This window comes from Excalfactoria chinensis, chromosome 13 (genome assembly GCF_039878825.1).
Source record: "Excalfactoria chinensis isolate bCotChi1 chromosome 13, bCotChi1.hap2, whole genome shotgun sequence".
NCBI classification, from domain to species: Eukaryota; Metazoa; Chordata; class Aves; order Galliformes; family Phasianidae; genus Excalfactoria; species Excalfactoria chinensis.
In genome coordinates, this window is record NC_092837.1 from 5,671,055 (window position 1) to 5,694,452 (window position 23,398).

At 45.3% G+C, this 23,398-nt stretch overlaps 1 long non-coding RNA gene across 1 annotated transcript in view; it reads left to right on the forward strand.

Annotated features, from left to right (window-relative positions):
- The window catches only part of LOC140258274 (uncharacterized), a 33,659-nt gene that overhangs the window by 7,731 nt on the left and 2,530 nt on the right, over positions 1 to 23,398 (forward strand). The window contains exons 4-10 of the long non-coding RNA XR_011905225.1: positions 1,883 to 1,960; positions 11,625 to 11,738; positions 16,812 to 16,971; positions 18,369 to 18,414; positions 18,593 to 18,769; positions 20,673 to 20,861; positions 20,993 to 21,281. This is a non-coding gene — a long non-coding RNA (uncharacterized lncRNA). The remainder of the gene's footprint in view (positions 1 to 1,882; positions 1,961 to 11,624; positions 11,739 to 16,811; positions 16,972 to 18,368; positions 18,415 to 18,592; positions 18,770 to 20,672; positions 20,862 to 20,992; positions 21,282 to 23,398) is intronic.

The window sequence follows — 23,398 nt, forward strand, 5'->3', positions numbered from 1 at the left end:
AAGTGAGAGAGATGGGAATTGCCATCAGCTGGCAACTTCATATTCATGATGAAAGCCTAGCAAGAGTTTGTCACTTTGCCTTGTACTTGGAAACTGTTTTGCTCAAAACATTGTTGGAATAGTCACAAACATCAGAAAATATGTCCGTGATGCCACCAGGGAAAGATTAGTTCCAGGGCTGGAACTAATGGTTGGGAGGCAGAAGAGCCCCTGGTAGAGAGCTCGAAAGGAGCATCCTTTGTAATGGCGGGAGGAAAGCCAAAGCTGGGTCGGAAAGTAGGGATGTCTGAAGGATGTGTTTTAGCAGAGGGCTGGGGGAACCTGAGAGGTGTCTGCTGCTGCTCAAAGTCAAGGGAGCTCCAGCAGGGTATGGCTTACTGCAGGCATGTGGGTTCATGGGGCTGCTGAGTGGCAGAGGGCGCGTTGGATGCTCCCTCATGCATGCCCACATTGACTGGCACATTCCCCAGGGGAACTTTGTGTTATGTGTCATCGCGTGTGCCACACTTCAGCTGGGGCTGGCAGGGCAGCCAGGAGGTATCCTCCGCCTGTATAAATCTGATTGCTCACTACTGTAAGTATTTCCCCACCACCACAAGGACCAACACGTTTATTTGTTTGTGCCCTTTTTCTTTTGCAAAATGGAAAAAACAAAACAAAAAAGCATCATTGAAAAGAGTAGATACTCCTTGTAGAAGCATTTTGTTTTCCTCGCTGTGCTGGTTTGCCTTTAAACTGGTAAAATTACTCCAGCTGTCATGTCATGAATTCTCTTCAGCTGAAGCCACGGCTGCCACAGCCTTGAAGACAATCTGCTCCTGCAACAGCTCAAATGGGATTGGGTAGCAATTATTTACCTGCATATAAATACTCGAAATTCAGCTAATCTAATTCTGGGCCTTTATATCTTTTTGCCTGTTTCTCATGGTGAACGAGCTACTGGTAGAGTTGAACAAACACACACACACACACACACCTTATTTACTGAGCAGTGTGGATGTGGTTTTGTCTATTTCCAAATGTCGTTTATCCCCTTTAAAAGAGCCAAACAGCAAAACTTTGTTTCCGACAAAGATCTGAAATAAAATGTCATGCTTTGCCTTAGGAAGCTGTGCTGATTGACAGATAGTTTCCAAGCTGTCAGAAAACCCCACACTGGGATGTTCACAGAGCACTAAGAAATATTCACTTCTACAGATGCACAAAGCACAAATGGAGATTCTCCTCTGCAACGTCTGATGGCCGATTCCCTTTGCTACAGCACCATGTTGGCTGATCCCTACAATCTTCTCCTTTATAATTATCGCATAAACCCAATCTTTCCTTTCAAAGCTTCTGGGGCAGCAGCACTAGCAGCTGAGCAGGGCTCTGCTGGTCCAACCTGTGCCTCCTGCTCTGCCCTCAGCATCCTGGTCCTTGCCCAGGTGTGTGGCTTTGGGCAGGAGAACCCCGATACAGCAGCAGCAGGTGATTCTTTTTGCATTGCCCAATCCCCAGTGGCTTGGGTTAATTGAATGGACATATTTCATTAAACACGGCCTTTCACCATCTGTTCCATCCCAATTATTAATGAAAAAAAAAGAAAAAGAACATATTTCTCAATTACAGTAGTGGAGGTGAGTTATCAATGGCTTTAAATCCTATAGGTTTTCCTGTAAGGCAACCTCACAGTTATTAAGTTTAATTCAGTTCCTTGGCCCTGTCTCCCCACCACTCATTTCTCTCTCCAAAATAGCAGTTTAGAGACTCCTTCAGAGCTGTGTCCCCAGGGCTGTGACTGGGCATGATGCTGAAACAGGAGGGCTGTTTGCCCTGCTCATGCCTAGAACTGAGGCAGTGTGGCAAGTGCTACTATGAACTGCTGTGTTGTTCCTTCTTACAGGTGATGGGAATCCTACCTGTCTGCAACACCATGTCCCCAACACTACCCTGAAGGAAAGCATCTTCCAAGCTGAACTGAGTGAGTAAAAGATCTCTTAGTTTCTTGACTGACCTAAGGGATGGAACACCAGCCATACAAGGACAGGCTGAGAGAGCTGGGGTTGTTCAGCCAGGAGTAGGCTCCAGGAAGACTTGAGAGTGGCTTGTCAGTATCTAAAGGGGCTGTAAGAAGGAAAGGGATAGATTTCTTAGCAGGGTATGTTGTGATAAGATATGGGGAAATGGTTTCAAACTAAAAGAGGGGAGATGGCAGTTGGATATGAAGTAGAAGGTTTTTGCAGTAAGGGTGGTGATGCACTGGCATGGGTTGCCCAGAGGTGGTGGTGCCCCATCCCTGCAGACACCCAAGGTCAGGCTGGAGGGGCTCTGAGCACTGATGGAGCTGTGAGTGTCCCTGCTCAGCGCCGGGAAGTCGGACCAGATGACTTCCAAGGGTCCCTTCCACCTCAAACGATTCTACTTTGCTATGGTTGCAAATAACGCTTAATATACAGACAGGCAAAGGTTGCCTTCTGAAATTAGAGAGCTGGCAGTATAAATCACTGCTTCCAATCATGTCCTGCATCTTTGGCTGCTCGCCTGGGGTGTTGGAAATGAGCGCCTATGAGCTGGGAGAGGCAGGAGGTGGATGCCGCAGCAGACGCCTGCTGTTGTCCTAGGAGATGGTTTCCAAATCTGGAGGCAGGTTTGCTCTGACCTTTAGGAGGCAGCGCTGATTTGTTTTGTTGCTGCGCCGTGGTTTTTTTTCCCTTTGTGGTCCCATTAATCATTTTCATTCAAATGAAAGCCGCGATCGGGCAATGCGCAGAACTCATTTCATCCAGCCTGCGTGCGCGTGTTTGTGCGTCTCTAGAAAAATACCGCAGCCAATTCTGTTAAATTATTAGTCCTGTATTTTTCAAATTTACTGTCGCCCTCAGGTAAAATTGCTGCTGCAACTAAATAAAACCTCTGGAAATGAATTCTGGCTCCTGACAGCCCTTAAGCCCTTGGGGCATTTAAATTCTGGATTTAGCGGCAGGATTATTACTTCAGTGCAGCAGTTAACCATGTCTTTAAGCAGAGTTGCCCATAATAGTCAGTCCTGATTCTGCAGCACTTTTACAATGAGGACAGGGAAATGGCCCCTTTTGTTACGCACTTTTAATGTAAGTGGTGGGATCAAACATCCTCACTGGTTAAAAGACCCGCGGTAAAGTTGCAGTCGGAATCGCTTTTTATCTGGCTCCTGCTGCATTGTGAATGTGCCTGGTTTCCTGATCGGGACCCTCTTGGCAGAAATTTCCATGCACTCCTGTGTTTGCTGCTGCTGTTGTTTCCTAATGGCAGCGGCACTGCATGGGGCTTCATTTTGCTCTCGCCGCTTTTTAATGCTTGCAAACTGACTTTATTGCTGCAGCCAGCTTGTCCATCTGTACTCGTTCCTAATGGGGCCTCACGTGGCTCAGCTGTACGGTTGTATGTTTTGGGATGGCAGGAGGAGCTGGGGGGCCTGCTGCTGTTCTGGGCACCCATGAGCAAACAGGGGGCTGCTGGAGCAGTCAAGGAGAGAGAAGCAAGCCAAGAAGAATGTCAGCAGGGGTATAGGGCTTCTTCTCCTTCACTGATGTGGATGTGGTAGTGGCAGCCCAGGGTATGTCCTCTGCTTCTTTCTTTTAGAGATCTGCACCATGGGCTCTGTCCTTCTACAGAGGCAGTGTCAAGGCATTGCACTGCTGCTGTACCAGAGAGGAGCGAGCACTGCCCAGGGACAGCACTAAAGATATGGCAGTGTGCTGGGGAAGGAGATCCAAGTCCAGATCGAGCCATCAGGTGCTGATCCACCCCTGGAGAGAAATATGTCATTGGGACAAGTGGCAGAAAGGCAAACTGGTAATAGCTGAGGTTTGGCAGGCTCTTTTGGGAGCTGGTGTTTAGCAGAAGGTCCCTAGTAGGGGGAGGCAGGATGGAAATGTCACCATGCTCTTTGTTTTGTAGCTTCTCTGGAGATGATCTTTTCTCTACATTAGTTTTAGCCTGATGAAATCCCAAGTGCGAATGCTGACAAATTAATGAGCACTTGAACTTTGGGAGTTTCTGGCCAGCCTCTGCAGATCTCACTGTCAGACAGGCCCAGTAGGGATGTCTGAGCAATATGAGGATCCAAAGGTTTGTCCCTCTCCCACTCCCACACCATCCCAGCTTTCACAGAATTAAAAATACCATCAGTCTCTCGAAGAAGGAAAACAAAGCTGGCTCTATGCAGAGCCACTCACATCAGCACAGAGCCCAGACTGGCTTCTCCTGCTGTTTATGCCCAGCTCCTGATCAGTGCAGCTGCAAGACTTTGTAAGCAGACTTAGAATACAGCCATGCCAGTTGCTAATAGCATTATGTGAGGACCAAATCCTGAAATAAATCAAAGTTTAAGATAATCAGCAATGAGTATTACTGAAGCCTGTGGGACTTTTTCTGGCTTTTCCCTAGCCCAGCTTCCCAGAGCAGAGGCAGGCAGTGCAGGCAGGCTGTTAGGTTAGGGGATGGAGCCAGCCCTGGTCCAGCTGGGGCTATGGATATGGGCTTTGCAGCCCTAATGATACATCAGGCGTGGCTGAGATGGAGGCAGCAGCCCTTGGACCAGCCTGGGGAGGAGGCTGCCTGTGTGCCTTGGCACTACAGAAAGGTTTATGAGCTGGAGACCAGGGCTGCAGGAGTCAGCCAGGATTCAGTGCAGTGTCCAAGCTCATTAGGCCTGAGGATCCTGTGCTGAGTAACACTGAGCAGTGCACACAGATGTCTCTGCCCCTCACTCCACTGAGCCGCGTAATGGAGAGCTAACTCTTTGTGGCAATTTAGGGCAGAGCTCTGGCTGGAAGGCCAGTGTGGATTAGATGGCATGAAGAGAATAGCGAGGATATAACTGATGGGTTTAGCATTTTCTAGCTGGGAATACACAACCGCCCAAACATCACAAATTTAAAATGATCAAACAGCATTCTGTCATCTCGTCCGTGTGCTTTTGTACCCACTGACAGCCACTAACACAGTGTTAGAGGCTTGCCAAAACAGCTTTTATAAGCCTGATGCACAGACTGGTGCTCAGACAGCCTCCTCTGCTTGCAGGCACTTCTTGGGTCTAGGACAAAATGTCAGAATACGTGCATACCTTAGGAGAAGATTCACAGGCTGCATGCTTCTGCTGGGTAACTGGGGAACAGGCTCCTGTGAATGTCTCTCAGTTCTAAAACAACCTTGTTGGCTGTGCCCAGCTCAGTCCCATCCTTTGTGTAATGCTGCATTTATCTTTCGGCAATTGTGGTCAAAGCTTCTGGGTACCACTGTCAACACAAACTTGTTTCCTGGGAGTCAGGTTTTACACAAGGCCATTTGCTAGCTTCCATGGGGAGCACACAGCAGGATGCAAAGTGCACCTGTCACAGCTGGGCCATGCTGTACAGGGGGAGAGAGGGAGATTTGGCATGCAGGGCCTTCATGGTTGTTGGACAAGAGCTGGGCACAGTTGGCATCATGCTCTGGGATGGGTTTAGAGCTTGCTGTTGCAGATCTGGGTTAAGATTACATTGTGGAACTGAGAGTAATGGTTAATCGATCTGCTGGATGATGGGAACAGGGTGCAAAGCCACCCTTTCCTGGTTCCAATTCCAGCCACGAGCACTGCAAGTCCTGCTCCTTGCAAATGTGAAATTGCATGAATATTGTTCTGCCAAATTGCTGCTCAGGACTGAAAGGCTCTGAGCAGCCATCCCCTCCCAGCAAGGTTAAATAAAAAAAGGGGTCATCTTTCCCTTGCTATCTTCTTTCCCCTTTTCCTGTTTAAAATCCAGAGAGCTGCTACAGAGGCAGTGAGAGAAATGGTTCCTATAGTTGTATTCTTCTCCAGAGTTGTAAACTATGTACTTATGCATGTACATGTGCACACGTACACAAGTAAATCATGCATTTTAATTATCCTCAAATGATGAGGAACATGCATCTGGGCATGACTGTGAGCCAGGAACAACGCATTCATTCGTTCACCGTCGCATTACCCCTTTTGACCTTAATTTGAATCCCTCCAAGCTGGGTGGTTGCATCTGTCAGTGTGGCTGTAGCTAACCTGCTGGGACCAAAAGCCTGACGCAGGGAAACTCTGTGCCATCCGTCCCTGCCCAAGGCCTGGCACTACCTGATGTTCTCCCAGTCCTCCCCTTATTGCCCAGCCATCTCCTGCTTTGTGCATTCAGTCTGCGTTTGCCCTGATTACTGAGAGCAGAGAGGCTGAGAGCCAGTGACCTCACAGCCACAGCTCCCAGCTGCTGGGGAGAAGGGTCCCATTAATTCACCATCTCCCTGACATGCAGTGTGGCTGATGAACTTGTCAGTCATCAGGTGACAACAGGAAAGAAGGTCAGTTGTGGTAGCAGTGGCCAAGGAGCTCAATCTGAATGCGTGACTGTGTTATTGTAGAGGGGTTCTGACTCAGCCTGATCCTTTGCATAGCTTTGCTGCATAGCTTTCTGTCTTAGCTCCCATCTCCTGCAGGTTCTGCCAGACTTATGTGGCAGATGATCCCTGCTTCTTCAGCAAGTGTGTTTTCAGCAGTTAGTCACAATCTGAGGCTCTGCAAGCTGCTTATCTTCATGTAATGAAGATGGGAAGGGGCTGGGGTGGGGAATGCTGTTTGTGAGGTGCAGATGGAGGGTTGGTTCCCTATCCCTGTTTTCAAGAAGGGTCTGCAGAGGTTTTTTAAGAACTGCTCCAGGCTCAAAGGCAATCAGAGCCCCTGGAACTGTATGAGAGACTGTGAGGTTTACGGAGACTGGGAGTGATTGTGCCACAAATTAGAAGGGTCCAAACTGGGATACATCCCCACCTGAGAAAACGTAATCCTGGGTTTAACAACCCACCCAAAAAACAGATTCTCCCTGGACTATCGTCCAGCTTTCCACACAGCTGGGGTTCATGCTTTCTGCAGGCTGGTGCTGCCATGGGGACAGTATGCCACCGCATCATCCCTCCTCTCCAGCAGCACTGACTGCAGAGCCCCTCAGTGGCAGCCTTTCCCTGGCTCTTTCCCAGCAGTGTACCACTACTCAGCTTGCCAGACCACATCTAAACCAAAGAGCGATGGCTCACCTCTCTCCCTGGTTATTTATTTATTCAGAGGTGAGCAGCAGGGAGTCTGGCAGTATCCAGCCTCCTCCTCATGCGGCAGAAGTAGCAGAAGGTCTGCTCAGATGGGCACGGTGGGCAGATGGCTGGAGGTGACCCCTGGGGCAATGCCAACCAGTGAGCCTCTGGGACACAGCCAGACTGAGATCAGAGCTCAGCTCCCATTGGGGTGGCACAGGGCCATCTGCAACGTGTGTCCCAGCTGTGTGGGCCATACTGGTACTGGGGGAGATGTGGGCACCATTGGGCCCATGGGATCATTGTGCTGCCCTCCTTGGCAGCACAGGCTGCTGGTAGGCCCTGAGAGGCTCTGGCTGACTTGGGGCACCAACTGGGCTGTAAAAGCCTGAGATATCTTTATTCTGGGAAGGGGTTGAATCATAAAGGGTGAAAATTTGGGGTGGACATTCCCTCTGTAAGTTGAGGGAGTGGCAGTGGCTGCAGCACAGCAAAGGCTGTGTAGAACAGAGGGTTGGGTGTTATTTTTATTCTCTTCTGCTTAAGTGTGATTGCTGCTGAAGCTTTTACAAAGTTCAGTTCCACAGCTTGAACCTTACCCCCTGTATCCAGATGCTGCAGTACAGCTGTGGCAAGAATCTAACAAATGCTACCCTTATCCACTTTGCCTTTTGCATTGATGCTCATAACAAATCAGAACGTTTTATCTTGCACGTGGAAAAAAAAGCAGCAAACCTAGATACAACAGGTTCTGCAGTAAGAAATAACAGATCTGCTAACACTGCACCTGTCCCAAGTGTGCTTTGCAGTGAGGATGACTCTTCGTGAGACAGAAGGAGACAAGTTTCCATTGGTATACCTGAAGGTAACAAGGACTGAGATGGAATCTGGATTGAGTGGAAGCTCACTTGCTTTTACCATTGTCTATTTTTAAGGTAGTCCTTTTCTTGCTTAAAAGGTCTTCTTGGAAATGACACAGGATAGTGACTGGGGATAGAACAGTGGTTGAAAATACCTCACTGAGCTGTAGGAAAATATAATTTATGAAAGGAAAAATAATTATCTTAGTTTATTAACTCATGGCTTGATTTTTTTAATGGCAGAGTTATAGGTTAATTAGGATGTGTGCTGTCCTTATGCCTATCAGAGTGATTCATGGGGGATCATGGATCACGGGCTCGTTAGGCTTCCCATAAAGGCAATCCTTCTGAAAGTGCTTTAATATCTGTGTGTGTGCCTGGAAAATTTTTTGCCCTTATCAGCAGAAAAAGTCAGAGACTAAATGGACAGAAATGGAAATGCTTTCGAGTGACACAAAACCTGTACACTATTGAAATTCTGATTGGGTGCTTAAAGAGGAATTATTTTCTCTTGTATCTTTCTACACGTATGATTTCTCAGCCTGGTTGCAAAGCATTTCTCTCTGAAAGACCGTGCTCACTCTCCTGGCTCTCTTGAATTAGAGGCAGCAGTAGAATGGCAATGATCCACCTCCCTTTGAGCATCCCTGCACGGTGCGGTGGTAAAAGCAGCTTAATGTTCCGTGGGGCTCTGGCTGAGCACAGCAAATAGCAAAGGTAATGCGACGTTCCTGCTTGGGAGGAACAATGAGAGGGGGGGAAAAATACAGAATGACCTTTTGTCTGTGAAAGTGAATGGCAACAGGAGGATGCATGGGAAGCTGGAACCCAAGAGGCAGAAGGGCCTTGGCCTGGCTATACCTCTTGGTACAGAGCAGAAGGCCACAGGGCAGAGCTGTTGCCTTGTGTCCCCGTACCCCTACTCTGCCTTAGCCAGGAACCAGAACACAGCACTGCTAACGTGGCTGCATGATTTCTGGAGTGCTCGTTTTTGGCTACCTCTGCAGGTGGAGCGAATGCGTAATGACTTTGCAGACAGATGGTATGAAAAAAGAGCTTGGTTTACTGTTTATCCTGCTAGACTCAGGTTGGGGGTAGAAAGTCATAAAAGTCAAAGCTGTTCGTCAATCTGCATTCCCTGGAATGGTGCAGAGGTCCCTGAAAGGTGAAAAAGTCATAGGGAAGTTCATTTAATTTCTTGAGCGTTTCATTCTTTCATACAAGACCTCTCAGGGTGAAGAATCCATTGTGTTTATGAAAACCACGACCAAAATCTGCTTTCTGCTGTGGTTTTGCCAGGAAGAAATACTTCCCAAGATGACAGAGACAGTAACTGCATCTCCTTTTGGAACACGAAAAGCAGATCGTGGCAAGGCTCAAGATACCAGTGACCATTTGGATCCTGGAGAGAAGCCCAATTGCTTCATTAAAGAAGAGTTGTCACATGCTTGTTTCTTAAATCCTGCTAAATACCTGCTTAGCAGCGTTATTGACAGGCTTTTCTCATGAACACTGAGCTGTTAAGCTGCTCCTAGTTTACAGCAAGAGGTTAAAGGATTTTTCAAAGCTCCCAATGAAAGCCTTACTAACTGGATTAACTGCTAACATGGATTCAGGCTTTGAGTCAGATTAACCCCAGTTGCTCAAAGTAGGTTCCACTTGTTGGTTTTCTTCTCCCCTTTTTCTTCCTTTTTTTTCCCCCCTCTCAGCTTTAACCTCTTTGTTTGCCAGGAATAATGGAAGTAAAACAGTCTCGTGTGCTTGAGCAGGGGGTCACCGTGTGCTCCCAGGATTGGAAGGAACGGGGCTGCAGCTCCAGGATGTGAAATGAGACTGAAGCAGCAGCTTCATAGCACCGGAGACCTGCAGTTAATCTCATTTAGGCTGTACTTAACTATGTATTTCTTCAGCATCTGAGGAGGACTTTCATATTATCTGTTCTCCTGCTGATTGTTTCTGCTATTGCACTGGTTTCTGAGCCAAGGTATGTATTTGTAAGCACGCTACAGTCAGACTATCCACTGCCTCATTTGGAGGTGCTTTTCCCCACTCACTACTGAGCAAAGGCAACGTCCCAGAGCTGCTTTCTGAAGTCAGAATCTGTTTCAACTCATTCCACAGTAGCTGCAGTGCAGGAATCTGTTAGGAAGGCTAAAGAACGATAGTGTAGGAATGGAAGGAGCAGGGAACACCGGTGTGGGCTCTTGTGCTTGACTGAACTGGCATGCATGTTGATTCCCAGCCCAGAGGAGGGATGGAGCCAGCACTTCTACTGTTTTTCTGTCATCTGCTCATTGCACCATTCAGCCCTCTCAATCATCTTTTTGTCCCAGCTCACACAGGCTGCGTGCTGACCATGTGAAGCTCAGCACATGGGAGTCAGGGCAAGGAATCACAGTGCTTGGCTGTTCCCAGGGAGTGAGCCTTCAGCCAGGGCACTTCAGCAGTGCTGGCATGTCCCTGGGACAGAGCTGTCTCTTTCATTTAAACCAAAATATAAGGCACCCCTGTGCAGTACGCTTATTCCATTTGATAGCAGCTGATGGATTTATCACCTACAAATGCATCCAGGGCCTCTTGCTCCGCTCTGTGGCTATCCCCATCTCACACTCTTTCAGCTCATTGAGCTGACCCCATTTTCTCATTCCCCTTGAATGTTGATCAGCTCTCCTGTGTTTTTTTTGTGCGTGCTTCTTAATCTCACATCCTTTGACTCCCTCCCAGCTGCCTTTATCCCAGTCTAATCCATTTGTACCTGAATCACTGGCCCTCATTTCTGATTTCCCCTCCACCTCCTCACCACATCTCTCTAATTTTCCAGCCCACCATCTCCCCTCCATCCCTGAGGGCAGCTCCTCCTCTCCCCTCCAGCATACCAGGACCCCTGGCTCTACCCCAAGCCTCTGTCAGCTGCTCAGCATCAGCCTGGTCCTGGCTCATTGCTTCCAGGTGGTTCCCTCACAGATTTCCTTTATCATTTTCCTCCCAGCCCTCACTACACATCCCTTAGGGGAAACTGTGTCACTCATTCTGTGTGTTCCGTCAGCAAGTACTGACTTCTTCAAAGCGATCACTCCAGGTGTGTGACACAGTTAACGCTGTCACCCAGAGGCTCTGCAGGACCTTTTCCAAAGGTATGAGCTGCCAGCATTGTCTGTCTCCCTCTGGCAGGGATTGCTCTCAACACACACAGGGATTTCCCCAGGAACCTTGCAAGTCTGGGCCAACCATGCTGGGAAGAAGCACATTTCTCTCTGCAGCACTGGTGGACTTAGAGATACACTTGGGAGCCATCCATACCCTGCTTTTCCCCTTCAGACACCCAAACTGTTATTTCTGGGATTCCTTATGGTTTGATATTTGGCATTTCATAGAGCGTGTCTGTCATATCCCACCTATAATAGATGATAAAAGTAAGGATTCCTAGCCCTGTGGCCTGCTGTGAGACTGGCTAAAGAAAAGGGAGAAAATAAAATCTGTGAAATAAAAAGACCGGAAAGAAAGAAAGCACTTATGGGATATGAAGAAAGGGCACTCTCTTGAATTTAGTGTGGTGGTTGGGAAGCATTGGGGCAGATGCTCAGGATTGTGGTGAGATGGTGCCATAGCTATTAACCTTGTGATTCCCTCTCTGTCCCTTTTCTAGGGTGTAAACTCACCAGCTCTATGGAGAGAAGCTGTAACCTGGTTCTTTGTTATTTTTTTTCCTCACAGATACTCCAGGGCTCATCTGAACTCTCACCTGTCATCTCCAAGGGAGGGATGGGGCAGACCTATGCCATCTGAAATGGGCTGTGGATGCTACTCTGCCTCTGTAGGCACAGAGCTGTGAGTCAAACACTTGTTTGGGTAAAGCAGATCTTGTGCCATCATACCCCAGGACTCAGCTGTGCCCATAGGATGGGACCCATGGACTTGGAACAGGACTGACTGGCTTAGGGGGCCAGTTTTCTTTTAGTCTGTTTCCCCAAAGCTGGTTTAAATTAGGACTTTACGTATGTCATTTAGCCAGCTTGTGATATTTAATAGTTAAGAGCTGTCTGTCAGGTATTATCAGTTTGTTTTTCAGCATGTAATGGACAGAGTAGCAAGCGCTAATAGGCAGCTCTCTCCGACCATTTTCAGCAGTCACCTTGCCTACTTCTCGCTGACACTGTTCTTACAGTAATTAATGAGTTGGCACATTACTGGGAGCCTTGTCAATGAATTAATCTCCACGCGGAGGGAGCAGCAGAACACAGGTTCCTCTTGTTGTCTCTGGCAAACAGGAGCTGCAGACAGGGAGGGGGCTGTGAGAAGAGCCCCTGCTCTGGGGTTGCCTGAAACTATTTGCTCTGCATATGTCTGGTTTTGTCCTTTGAGTTTTCACGTCTGATTAGAGTTTCTGAGGGGATTATTTTGCCTGGTGAGGGAGGGCAATTCGTTATTAACTTGATGCTACAGGAGCAGAGAAGAGGTTCAGCTCCATTAGTCATGTGAAGGCATCTATGTGGAAGTATTTTGTCCAAGTAATAGAATAAAGGTGAGGTCTAGAAGGATGTTCAGCCCCAGGGGCTTGTTCATGATAAATTGTAATTCATGTTTGGTCATATTCTGGGCCAGAGGCTGGAAGTGAAACAATGAGGTATAACTGTGCTTCTCTGTAGGGCTCCAAACAAGAGCTTTGGCACCAGCAGGGAGCAGGCAGCCACAAGGGTAGCAGGAGAGCACTTTCTTCCTCCTCCAAGGCTCAGCAGGTTGCAGGCACCCCTGTGGCCTTGCACTGCCATCCTTCTGTTCTGCATCCCTTGTAATGCTTGGACACTCAGCAACTTGCGTAGCTCCTGGCTCTCTGTGACTGTGAGTCACTCAGCTGACCTTGTGCTGCTCCCATTCTGCAGTGTTTTGGATGCTTGTTGAAGCTTCCCAGTGAGCTTCACTAAGATGAAGGAGCGAGGGTCTGTGAAGTTGTCTCCAGTGTGAACAAAGAAGAAAATGTGAACATGAAGCATTTGTGGCTACAGATACAGAGCTCTGCCTTGAGAGTGTTCTGGGATCTGAGTCTTCGTTGCCTTCCTTGAGCCACCTCCTAGTACGTACATCAGTGAATGATTATAAATCCAGTTCAATGTTCACTCTTGTGAACACTGTATTATGTTCACAATAACATATGTATTATGTTATTGTATTAGAGTGTATTTTGGTTTTATAATGATAAATAAGAGTGAATGGTTTCAAATACTAACAGAAGCTTCTTATTCTTTGTAAAGTTTAAATGAACCTCCAAAGCATCCAGTGCTGGTTCTGAGGTTGTGTCTCACCTGGGCAGAAGGATACTTCAACTTCTAAGTTTAGGAGCTGTTCCTTGGTTAATATGCAGTATTCAGCTAATGACCTGGTTATATAATTAATGTTGTTTGAGAAGAAGGGCTGCTGGTATTGGTCCCAGCACTGACCTAAAGCAACTCATGCTTCTGTTAGAAAGGAAAGTGACATATTTGCTTGAGGGACAGGGCTGTCTGTGAGAGCTAAGAAATGAGTGCTTCCTTACAGTGCTGGGAGTGAGGTGTGGGATTTGTTGTCCTGTTTAGTACTTACTTGCTCCTTCCTTTCTACTTGCTAGTCCCAGTAAGACACAGGGTAACATCTTAAGGCCAAAGCATGCCTCTGCTTTTTTGATTGCCCAAGAGACTGGAGAATGCTCTAAACAAAAGTTGAGTCCATCCGCAGTTAAGAAGGGCAAGGGAAGGATAAAGCCAAACTGTAGTTCTGTGCTGAAGCCGTGAAGCCATCAGGAGATGAGTTTGGCTATCGCCTGCTGGTGGGACAGTGGCTCTCCCCAGGTCTGTGCATGTTTCATGTCTATTGCGGTGATAAAAACTAAAGAAGCATGGCTGGTTTTCATAAACATGTATTTCCCTTTTAGGCTGAAAAGGGAATCCCCCAGGCCTTTCATTTTCTGAGATCATTCAGGTGCATCAGAGCATTTCCAAGTCAATTTGTCATCATTTCAAGGCCTGACTGCCTGTAGTAACTGAGGACAGTGCTGCTTGGTGCTAGTCCTTTTGTGTACAGATTTGTTTCACTCACCTCCAACCCCTGGAATCAGAGAGTCTTCCACAGGGTTCCTCCATTTTCAGTGCTTTAGACTGAATTGTTTTCTATACCATTTTTTCAGCCCCACTTTTATTAACATAGAATTACGCTAAAATGTCAGCTGGAGGAGCGCATGAATCCCTTCCTTACACCTAAGGACATTATTATGGTCAGTGATGCAGCTAACACACACATGTCCGGCCCAGCATGGATACAGTGCCTGTATTGCTCCATTGAACTGCTAAACTATTTTTGGCTCACTTAAGTACTTACAAACTGCTGCAATAAACTGACCAGATTTATTTTTCGGAGCTGAAAGATTTCCATTGCCTTTTCCTTCATGTTCCAGAATCCCCAGAGGTTTGTCATCTAACATCCTCATTTCTGACTCCCAAGGAATAGGTGAGTGCAACCCAGTTTAATTGTTGAGCATATTATTGGTGTTGCCCATCTGATGCAGCTGGGAAAGCTGCTTTAAGGCAAGAGAGAGGCTCCCTCTGTAGTCCTGAGTGGGAGAGCTCTTTCCAGAAGAAAACTCAAGAGTTTTAGTATAGCTCAGCTTTTTCCAACAGACCTTCCTACAGAGTTTTCTTGTCTGGATTCAGGTTCACAAACCAAACTTCATCTTTACAAAAGGAGAAAGGGGAAAAAAAAACCAGTCAAAAAATCCCCAAAGCCCAACAGATGAAATATAAATGTTCAGATATCACTCATGCTAGAAATCACACTGCCTGCTGCTTGTACTAAATAGGCCTTTTTAGGCTACAAAAGGTCATCGCTGGTTCCATCTGTTGTGTCGTGCAGCAGCAAATTGCAGTAATTATTTATGTTTAATTTAAAAATGTGTTTGTTTGTGTTTTTGTTTCTAATGGGTCCTTCTCAGCAAGTTCTGTTAATTACTCTAATTGTCTCAAACTGCTTTCTGAAAAAGCAAAAGGGTTTTTATGACCACACCTGTTCTGCATCACCTGAGTTTTCTCACTTTAGCCACCAATGCTGTGACTTGAGTACACAGAGAAAGCTCTTTGTTATCTTTTCAGTCCTTTCTGAAACCGTGTCCCCTTTTTCCCTTCTTGAACCTGAGCTCACAGTGCTCACTGAGGACATGATTACTGATTTCTCTGGTGCGTAACATGTCTGTATTTTCTGTATTCCGGCCTTTTGGCTCTGGGGCAAATGTTTAAACACCACAGATGCTTTGAGCAGATGTGTCCCAGAGTTTGATCATGCTGAGCTGATTGAAATGACCCGTGTGTTCTCAGGCTTCCTTCCCCTCACCAAATGTTAATGTTTATATCCTCTGGTACAAATTATTTCAATCAGTACTGGAACTGATGCAATACCAATACCAGAAGCAATACCAATTCTGGTACCAGCAGATCTGATACCAGAACTACTAAAGGCTGGAACACCAGGCTGGAAAAATCATCTCTGTGCTGATAAAACATAGGGACTGCTTTTTCCCATTACTGATAACAGAGAATTGCTCAAACACAGAGAAAATGAATGAAAGTACGGTGTGACTTCACCTGCTTGAAGAACACCTGTGTTGGCTACGTTTGGAAGCTGACATAAACATAGTAATGCCCACAGAAATCAGTGGAATGTGTTTCTTACAGATCTTTTTGGCTCTGATGAGCACAGGCAATTGAAACTTATGAGAAGGGTGGATCTGGAAAAATGAGGACAGAGAGGAAACATCTTTCCTCCACAGAAGTCCTTCAAGATGTGACTGCTGCCTTTGATTTCTGAGGAAGGTTTGTAAGGAACAGCTAATGTTTAGAGAAGATGAGAAGCTTTAAAATGTGTGTATTTGTTTTGAGCTCAACCTTCCTGCCTTCTTCCTCTTCCCATTGTGGCCATGCACAGCCCTCCTTCATGCTTGTCTCCCTGGGTATGAGCATCGAAGTCTCAGAGACTGTCAAAGAAACTGTAATGAAAACCCAACCTTTACCCACAGCTTTTTAATCCAATTTTAGCTCTTCTGCTAAAACATAAAAATGCTCAGCAGAGCTTTGCAATGCTTTCAATGAAGAGAGGAGACACACTGGTTTTTTCCCCCTATTTTCAGGGCTTTTTATTTGATTCCATTGGGTGCCACATTCCTCCCTCTAAAGTGTTGTCAGTCAAATCCAAACTGATTCTGCTGAGATCCCACTTCCATGTTGTCATTTTTTTAGGTAGAAAAGCTGCTTCTCAGTCTCTTCTTTCCTGGAAACTCAGCACTTTCAGAAATTAGTTGTTTGAAGACATCTCAAACACCCATGGTTAGGAACCTGAATTGATATTGTAAGCTTCCCATGGAAAGATCTAGAATCTCCAGTCAACTTGGTCTACCAAAGGTATCAGTAGATGTCTGAATTATGAAAGGATTGAGAAGAAACTCCAAACTTGTATGATGTTGTTCTTGCATTTGCCTGCCATCACAAGTATCCAACTCAATCCTACTATGGTGTAGATCCAGTACCTTGTAACCCTGGGTTCTGAACCTGCTGGTGAACAGCTGCAAGTAGGGAAGACAGTGCAAAACAAGGAGCACAGCTGTTGGGCTAAGAAGAAAGCTTGGACACTTTCAGAACTGTAAAGGAAAAGGGAGAGAAACTCAGGAACCTCACATTCACTTTTACTTGAGTGGATGCAGTCACGTGGTAAAATAAATGAAGATGGAAGATTTTTAAGTCCCTTAGTTACCCAGGGCACAATTTCACCCTAACGTACCATGAGTCCGATTTGCTATGAAACCTTAGGCCACAATAGAGAAGAAAATGTTTTATTATGGTCCTTTTTTGTATTTTTAATTATTTTTCTCAAATTTTCTTGCTCTAGCTGTGAACACCTGGAAACCCAAGCAGCGTCAGCAAAGCACAGTGCAGTTCTTGTGCTCATCAGCCCATAAGAGAAGCTGACTGAAGACTGTGGTGACTGGACCACAATTGCCCCAGCACATTTAACTTCAAGAGAGAGTCAGCTGTTGTGTCAGCATTCTGTGAGTAGTAGGATGAACTAGCTGGCAGTTGTGCTTCTTGAAAGCTCACTAAGTGGGAGTAGCACAGCTGCTCAGCATGGTGCGGGTGTCATGGTCATGTCAATTAGCCTATGACCTGTGCTTGCTTTCCTCATTCTGGGTTGATGGTTGGACTAGATGATCTTAGAGGTCTTTTCTATGATTCTATTCTATGATTTTCCCATAGGTGCGTTGTTTCATTAAGGGATGTAATGAGGAAGGGGTTTTTTTGTTTTGACTTATCTCATGGAACTCCCTTGTTTTCTGGGCTGCGTTTCAATTTCAAATGTTATCAGGATGCAGCCTTGAAGGGGTGTTTCATATTAGATCTATGGGAAGAATTGAACACTGCAAAATAAGTATTCAGAGATGAACAGCAATCAGCTTGACAGTTGCATTTGACCTAAAGGACTGAGCCAATCTATTCTTGGTAGTTCAGGTTTTGGGTATCATAGAATTCCCACACAGGACAAGTTTGCTGGCTCATTTTCCCGGTGTACACAGTAAGGATACGTATTTATTTTAGAAAAACACTTAGCCAGAAGGAACACAACGTGTAGTGAAAGATAAATTATGCAGATAATGTTCTGTTATGCGCACAGAGTAAAAAGTATAAGGGACATGAATTTCCCCAGGGAGATGCCTCAGAGAGGGGAGGCTGGGACAACGCAAAAAATAAAATAATATAAGGAAAAAGAGGAAGAAGAAAACGAACTGAAAGTAGTTAGTTCTGGCAGATTTTGCTTAAAGGAGGAGGAAGACTGAATGAGCAAAAAATTGTACCAGGGGGCAAGTCCCTCTAAAGAAATGACTGTATATTGGTTATGTCACTTGTCAAGGTCACTGCTCTTACTCGTGAGGACAAGGCTTTGACCCTGCAGGTATTTATGGGGCTTGGACTGGGTGACTGGGAAGTGTAAAAAGCATCAGTGTGGAGAACAGCTGGCTGCTTCTCTTCCCTCTGGGTTTTCACTGTGCTCTAAGGTGGGGAATGCAGAAGCTTTTTGAGTTCCAGTTTGTCTATACGGCCCAGTGAGGTTTGACAGCATGCATTCCTGTGCGTTGTGAAGCAATGCAAGATCACTGTAGCAGACAAAGCAACCCCTGCTCTTCTCAGAGATGGACACAGAAGCCTTGCTGAGGGTGGAATAATAACTGTATTGAGCATCAGAATGTGGAAGGAATCTGAATGGGCAGTAATACTTCATCAGGAACAAGAAAGCAGTAGCAAGAAGTTGCTTCTCTCTTGTTCGCCTCCAGAGCTATACCTTGCATCAGCAGGTCTCAAAGCTGGCATTTTGAATCAGTCCCTGCTGCTGCTTGCTCTGGTGCTCTGTTCCACTGTGGCAGTCCTGACATTTTTATGCTTCTCTTCACAGTGCAGCATCCTGAATTGTGCTTAAGTGGGCAGATTAAGGGAATAAGGTAGGCTATGTGTTTTTTTCTGTGTGTTGGTGGGATTCAGACCTTGTGAGAGCTCCATAAGGTGGAAATCTGCTCCTGTGACTTGGTGCACACTGATTTTCCTCAGTGTGCTCAGACTTTCTGACCCAGCTTTTGCAGTCCTTGACATGAGGTACTAAAGGGATGCAACATTTCACAGGGCGTGCTGCAACCATCAGCAGAAGTGTAATTGGCTCTTCCCACGTGGCTGCCATCACAAGCTTCATAGCAGATAGAAAATGAGAAACTAATCCTCGTGCTGGAACCACTTTAGCTCTACATTGACTGTGTTGGAGGCAACCACTGTGCTGCATGCTGACCTCCTGCATAAGCCATGGTAAGGTTCACTGCTATTCCCTGTGCTTATTATGATGCAGCCCACGTTAGGAAAAAAAGGATCATCGGTCTTTTGGGATTGTACTTACTGATATTTCTACCATCTGTGAATTTGTCTAATCCCAACCCAAGTTATTCTCCTTGATTTGAAATGTTTCCCTGTCCCCTTTGTAATGGCTGTTGGCAAAGCTGCTGTTCTCCTGATGGATTTTGTTAGGTATAAGTTTGATAGCTCACTTACAGCAAAGGCCAACAGTCTGTTAAGACAGTATCATCTCCGCATTTAATCCTTCTCTGCCTCCCAGCTCACATTTAATCAAAGCATTAACCGTCATTTACAATGTTGCAAATAGCAGTTACTCTTAGCAGCATCAGGAGGAAAAAACGCTGTAGGAAATAATGGATAGAAAAGGCGAGTACTGAAGATCAGCCTCTTTAGTTCTCATGTATCAAGACAGGATAAAATAACTGGTATTTCATCCCCTCCTACTGGAAAATAGGCTATTTCTTGGGAAAGTAGCCCATATGATGATGAACATCTCTCCATCATCAGCATCCTGCCTGTACACTCACAGATTTTCCTGCTTTCATTATTTGCAAGTGAAATATCTTCAGGTTTTATTCTTGGCTTTTCCTTGCACTGTGTGTAAGTGTATTTTCTAAAGTACTGTTAAATGGCAGAAGAAAACAGCTGGTGCTCTCAGAGTAAGCCTTTAAAACCATATACTACTCTGGCAGAGTTCTGCTTGGTCAGCAACCCATGTTGTGCATATTTATTTCATTGTCTTGCAGATTGCAATTGCAGAGTGCCTTTGCATTTAAACAGGGTCTTCCTGACCTAAGAGGTAGAATAATGTTAGAGAGTTAAGAAAAATGTTAGAGAGGGCATGGTAAGTCAGTGCTCTGACCTACCCTACACAGCTGGACTGGTTACACTTGTGCAAGTTATATATTTGTAACAACCCATCGTGTTGTCAGAACACTTCAGTAGAGAGGCTGCAGCTCCTACTTATATGAATATTCTTTTGAAAGGCTGATTGGAAGAGACATACCAGCAATATTGCTCTCTTTAAAAAATACAGTTCTGGGCAGCAGTGTCCACAATGGGTGTTAATAATCTGTTCTGTATGGATCCTTCCTTCTGAGGAGTTCTCCATGATCTTAGCTTGGATCGAAGCTTATACAAGTGTTAGAAAATCAAAAAACACTCTCTTTCTCAAATAACATCAATGCCTGTGAGGTTGCTGACTGAAAGCAGTAGGATGTACTTGAGGATTTCTGCTCAAGTTCATTCCTTAAGCACAGCCCCCAGCCTCTTTCTGCCTTTTTTTTTACACACATGTAGCTAATGGGAACTCATTTAATTTCTTCACAACTACTCATTATCATTTAAGCAGTCTTTGTGCTACAGGGGCCAGTTCTGTCTGGAGAAGGTACGTATGTTGTGACTTGTATTTAATTGTCAGTTCATGTGATCAAATGGTTGGGCTGAGGCTCTGCTACCGAGGCTGGGGCCATTGCTGTTTGCTCAGCTGCTGTGTACTTTTGGAAAGCACGGGGGAAAGTAGCTTAAATTCCAGTTTCTTTCTCCTCCCCCAAGAACCATGTTTTCATGATCAAATTTGTAACCAGAGCCCAACATTTTCAGATTGCCTTTGATAACTTAGAAAAGCAGTGTGGTGCCAAATCTTACCTTTCCATCCTCCTCCCTTTTGACAGATTTCAGTGCTGTGTTATACGTTAGGAGCATCATCCATTAGGATAAAAGTACCTGGGTCCCTCTTTCTGCTTAGGATATGCATATGACAGTTCCTGAACTTCAGCTATTTTTTTTTTTCTGTGAAATTCTGCTAATGAAAAGCTGTTCATACAGGATGGTTTGTCCTTTTAAATCTATGGCACAGGGATGACGTTACTGTATCACTTCCCATCTGCTGTCACTGAGGTCACTGCTCTGGCACAGAGCAGAACAGCTGCAGAGATTGAGTGATGGCTCTGCTACTGCTTCCTGGAGGGATGAAAGTGGAAATAAACCTCAGGAAAAGGAAATTGTCAGCCACGCTGCCTGTCCTGGACATCTGAGTGTGGGAAAGGTTTGGCAAGTGTTTCCATTTTTTTCCTTGGAGAAAGGCAGGATCTTTTCCTTTTGTCTGCTAAGCTACTGCTTAAATAATGCTGCCATAAAGTACTTTGAATGCTGATTCTTGACCTTGTCCCATTTCAGGTGTGGACTCCATCTCACCCCACTCTGCAAGAAGACTATTAATGTTGAGGATTGCCTCCAGAAGCCACATCCAGAAACTGTTTATGCTCCTTTTGCTGAGTTATAAGGGCTGTACATCCCAAACTGGGACAGTAAGGAATAACCAGCCTACCTGGCAGCAATGAGAAACGTCTCTGATGGTTTTCTTTGTCCAAGAGCATCCAATCATATGCTAAAATTCCTATAATGCAGGAGAGATAGGAATGCACAGCACAAGGAGAGCTCATGGCCTGAGAAACAGGAGATACACGTGAGTAAATTTGGAGGATGAAGGTGACTGCCCATCACCAGCTGTTCTGAGTGGAAATCTAGCACAGCAGCACGCTGGGGCCAGGAAGGACAGCATTTGCACAGTGCACACTGCCCACTGGATAGAGTGCTTTCTCAGGGCTGTATCTTTACACCTTCACAGTCCAAGTAAAGTGGAGAAATAAATCATTGTGCACAGTTGTCATCTTTCCCCCGGTAGCACCAGCCAAAGAGTTTAAATATAGCTAAACCACAGCATTTCCCAAGAATAAATGCTCAAATGTTCAGAATAAATTGCCAGGCCCTGGTATCACAGGAATGATTTATACACCAATTATACTGGAAATTTTATTCTCCATTGTTGCTCTTATAGATTATGGGTCAATTGGTTATTTTACTCCTATAGGATCTCAGCCTTATTCTGCCATAAAATGTTAAAACTTGGCATACTGGGATTGGTTCTGTCACTCTTGCAAAACAGTTCCAGTTTGAGGCAAAACTTCTGGAATCGTTCTGCTAGGGGCCAGGCAGTTTTTATGTTGTTTTGTCCCTATTTGTTCCCAAGGACATCAGCAGGAATGAAGAGATCTTCGTTCTGTTCAGTCACCTTTCTCCATCTAATCTTCTCCTGTCCTGTTTCTTGTCGGACTTGGATTATGCAGATGTTTGTGGTGCAGCTAAGTCTGTAAATAATTGACCATTGAGCCTCTGGCGTCCCTTGACAGCATCAGTCACAGAGCTGAGGGGCAGCAGCTATGAATTGACCCTAAAGAAGTATACACGGTCAGCAGATGGAAATACTAAGAAGAAAAGATTAGCAATACTGCTTAAGACCAGCAAGGACAGTACCCAGTTTCCATCCGAGGTCATAAGGAGACACCTGTTAGAGAATAAGGATAGAGCAATCATGTTTTATCAGTAATGCTGTCCCATCTCTGAGCGTTCGAGTCTGATACTTTGAAGATTCATGTGACTCTTGGTGAGCCACACTGGGTCTCTGTGGTATGGCTTATCCAATCTGTCTTTTAATATCAGTGATTCTTGCAATTAGCCACATTAGCTTTTACCTCTACACTGGAGCAAAACCTTACTTACTCTAAAGCCTTTAGCTGAATCATTTTTTATTGGTGAAAGTCGAACAAGGAAGGGATTTAACCAAGATGGTTAATGAGTATAGAAGAGGAAATTCAGGGGAAATCAGTTTTATGGCTATGCCCTTCAAACCTTCAATTGCTTCAGCAATGCAAATTGGTTAATACATGTTAATTCTCTTTTAATGGACTTACCCATGTCTGTATGTCTTTTATGTCTGTATTAGCCAGAAAGGGAATCCAGCCCAAGAGTTCTTTATCATCTTTGTATTTTCTCCTCCTCCTGTTTAGTTTGTTTGTTTTGCCAAGGGGGAAGCTGAAGTTAAAAGAGAATAGAAATCCATTCTCAGCCACATTTCAGCCTTGCTGATGCAAGACCACAGGAAAATGGTTTTGGTATTGCGATGCTCAGCCTTTTTCATATCTTGGATGTGGTTCTTAACATCCCAAAGTTGGCTGTAGTAGGAAGTATACACTGAGCCAGATTTTTCCTCGGAACATCTGACTCTCCTCATGAATTCTCTCTCCACATTTCAGTTCATCTAACATGAATACAACAGGCACCACAGTAATTAGGGCATTGTGGCATCGTACCATCATACGGTGTTCACAAATCATTATAGAGCAATTCCGTTTTCAGCATTGACAGAACTGGTAAGCAGTCAGAAAGAGTAATGTAGAGTCCTACTGGTGTGAGCTGAAGATCACTGAAGTCAATATTCTCACATAACAGTTAAATGCTAAGTAAGGTGTGACTGCACACAATCTGGAGCTTTCTTTTAGCTTTATTCTCCTTCTGGGTGAAATAGCACCCACCATAGGTTAGAAGGGCAAATTACAGGATGGATGCCCTTCATGCCTTATTTCTCTGACAACAAGCTTTATTATATGTGGCCTCCTCTAACTGGATGAGAAGTTTTCTAATGTTTGTCTGCCTGTTATTGCTATTTACTAGTTGTAATTGTCATCTGAAATCACGAGTATTTACTGTTTTCAGTTCTTTGCTGCTTGACTGAAAACAAAATAG